We start from the raw sequence: 3,418 nt of genomic DNA, 5'->3' as shown, positions 1-3,418 counted from the left end.
GTAGTTTTCTTCTGATTGCTTTGAATCTTCCTCCCAGTGAAATAAGAGTTGAAGCTATCATCTGGATGTAGAATATGAATAGGGTTTTGAGGATCAGAAAAACATGTGAAATGCCAGCCATCTGGGGCAGTAGAAGCAACCCATCCCAGTCAGGCTTTGCCCCAACCATTTACTGATATTCCACTTCTCAAGGTCACCATGGACCTCCACTATGCCAAACCCAATGAACAATTCCCAATTCTCGGCAGCATCTGACACAGTTGATGAATCCCCTGGTCTTAAGACACCTTCTTATTTCTCTTCTAGGTCACTATATTCTCCTGGGTTTTGTTGTACTTCCCTTTGGCTGTTCTTATTCAGTTTCTTTTGCTTCATTCTCCTTCTTCCTGACCTCTAAACATTGGACTTCCTCAGGACTCACTCATCAGCTCTCTTCTGTTCTCTATCAACATTCTATAGTTGAGCTCATTAGTCCCAATGTTTTAAACATCTTCTATATGCTGATGGCTCTCAGTTTTAAATTTCTAGTTCTGACATATCCCTTGAGCATTAAACTCATTTACCAATTGCTTACTCAACATCTGCACTTGGTTGTCTAATAAGGTTCTCAAAATTAGCATGTCTAATATAAAACTCATGCTCCTCTCCATTTCCTCTCTCCCCTCCCCACCACAATTCACTTCTCTATCTGTTTCATCTTCATCAATATTACAACAATTCACCTACCTGCTCAGATCAAAACTGTATTAGTCAGGGTTCTTCACAAAGCATAACAAGTAAGACACGTAAACATATAGAAAGAGATGTATTTTAAAGAATTATTAGCTCATACAACTCTGAGGGCTGGCAAGTCTAAAATCTGCAGGAAAGGCCAGTAGGCTAGAGACTCAGGGAGCGGTTGATGTTGCAACGTAAGTCCAAATGCAGTCAGGAGGCCGAATTCCTTCTACCTTAGGGGACCATAGTCTTTGCTCTTAAGGCCTTCAACTGATTGGAGCATACCACTCACACTATGAAGGGTAATCTGCTTTATTCAGAATCTACTGATTTAAATGATAATCATATTAATCATGTTAATGTTAATCTAAATTAAATTAAAATTTAAATGTTAATTTAAAAAGTATCTTCACTGCAACATCTAGCCAAGCAGACATAAAATTAACCATCACGGTCCACCCCTTGTCAACTTGACATCCATATGCATCTTCTTAAACCATATTTAATCTCCAAATAAAGACCATAATAAGGTCATAATTCTAACATGATACGGATATCCTGTGTACAGCCAAAACACACTCATATTTTCCCTAGAAAATGATGCAAGGTGCTTAGGTGATAATTTAGTTTTCTTCTTGATATCTTGTAATTAAATCTTGTGATATAAAGTGAATACATCTTATATGATAAAGAGATAAAAGGGGAAAAAACAAAGATATTATATATATATATCATATATATTCATTTACATATATACACATATATATCCAGATATAGATATAAATATCCATATATATATCCATATAGATATAGATATAGATATACATATATATATCATCTTTGGTGTCTATGCAGAGCTTGTGTCCCATAATCCTCAAAAAGTCATTATTTTCAGTTCTTCCTCAGAGGAGGCCTGTAGGCAGCAGCCATGACACCCAGCTGGAATGGCATGATACTGAAGCCCCACTTCCACAAGGGCTGGCAGGGGCACATGGCCACGTGGTTCAACCAACTGGCGCCAGGAGATCCGCAGACACAAGGCCTGGCAAGCCAAGGCATGCTGCATTACCCCATGCCCAGCATGCGGACCCACCCAGCCCATTGTAAAGTGTCCCACAGTATGGTATCACGCCAAAGTGCAAGCTGGCAGGGGCTTCAGTTTGGAAGAGTTAAGGGTGGCTGGCATCCACAGAATGTGGCATGGGTCATTGGGATCTCAGTGGATCCAAAAGAGTGGAACAAGTCCATGGAATCCCTGCAGTCCAACATGCAGCAGCTGAAGGAGTACCACTCCAAGCTCATCCTTTTTGCTGGGAAGCCCTCTGTCCCCAAGAAGGGAGACAACTCTGCTGAAGAACTCAAATTGGCTACGCAGCTAACAGGACTGGTCATGCCTCTGGGGAGTGTCTAGAAGAAGGAGAAAGCCAGAGTCATTACAGAGGAGGAGAACAACGTCAAGGCCTTCACCAGTCTTGGCGTGGCCAGTGCCAATGTCTGGCTCTTTGGCATCTGGGCAAAAAAGCCCAAGGAAGCTACAGAACGGCATGTTGAAAAGAAAAAACAAAGTGCCATTGGCAACTTGTAAAAAAAAAAAAAAAGTCATTATTTTATTTTTCTCAATGCACAGTCATCTTGGTAAAAGGCCAAATATCCCTCTGGAATAGACTGGGAGAAACAATGGCAGTAGACATTTTTGGCAGTGTAGTAGGGTTCTTTCTCAAGGGGAACTGGCCTCCCCTTCATTCAGTTCAAGGGGCCCTGAGCCTATAAACTGGTTCAAGTTTAGGAATTAATTATGGGCCTGTGACTCTCTGCTTTTATGATTCAAATTTGACTTTTGTTCCTTTGACCTAGAACTCTCTGCTTATACAAATTAAGAATTCAGTAGACTTACCATGCATTTTACTCCTAGAAATATCATGATCAGCTAGCCAATGCTGTAGCTCTCTGCAAGTCATATTATTCTAATTGCTGCTTTGATTCTGCTGTCCATTAGAGCAACCATGTCCACTTTGCCTTTGGTGATTAAATAGCACCACTTGGCCTTTGACACCTTGGGATTCAATTATTTCCACTGCATTTAGGTTTTCCAAATCAGTGACAGCTGTTCCCACTATAATTTCTGACCTATAGAGAAAACAATCACAGAGTTCCTCAAGAATGTTGGGCCTCTCCTCACAAACTTACTGCTCATTGTCATATTGAAAAGTATGTCCTCTGCACCCTCCTAGGGTGGATGAGGAGATCTTAAGTGATAAATCCATTCTAACATTCCAATCTCCCTAAGCCTTTGAATCTCTTCCTCTGTAGTTTATCAAAGCAGTTCTGGCATTTCGGTTCATTTAGTGTAGACCACCTGTTGGTTCCTGTTTCAGGTAGTCAACCAACCAATCAGTTAGAGCTCTTTCTAATCCCCTAAACTGCAACATTAAATCCAGATCTCTGCTTATCAATAAATTCTGCCTGATCCAATTTTATGGTCCTTCCACCACTATGCCACACCTTTACATGTTGACTCCCACCCATATTTCCTGAATTTCTGCTTATATAAATTGGAAAAATCATGTAGTTCTTGTGGAGTGTACTACACCTCTTTATGGGTCACATTTTGTATATCACATTAGGGGCCTACAGGAACTTGAGCCCAGTGAGAGATCTAGAAGCAAAGACAGTGGTGGGGGTGGTCCTGAAGAGAATCATC

At 40.8% G+C, this 3,418-nt stretch overlaps 1 pseudogene; it reads left to right on the top strand.

Annotated features, from left to right (window-relative positions):
- Positions 1–1,645: 1,645 nt before the first annotated feature.
- LOC114200675 (large ribosomal subunit protein eL13 pseudogene) lies at positions 1,646–3,116 on the top strand (annotated as a pseudogene).
- Positions 3,117–3,418: the final 302 nt, after the last annotated feature.

The sequence above is a fragment of the Eumetopias jubatus genome, unplaced genomic scaffold (genome assembly GCF_037043125.1).
Source record: "Eumetopias jubatus isolate StellerSeaLion01/CBP00866 unplaced genomic scaffold, mEumJub1_p1.0 scaffold_7, whole genome shotgun sequence".
Lineage (NCBI taxonomy): Eukaryota > Metazoa > Chordata > Mammalia > Carnivora > Otariidae > Eumetopias > Eumetopias jubatus.
The sequence above is the reverse complement of the archived record's forward strand: the minus strand, read 5'-3'. Positions and strand labels throughout refer to the sequence as shown.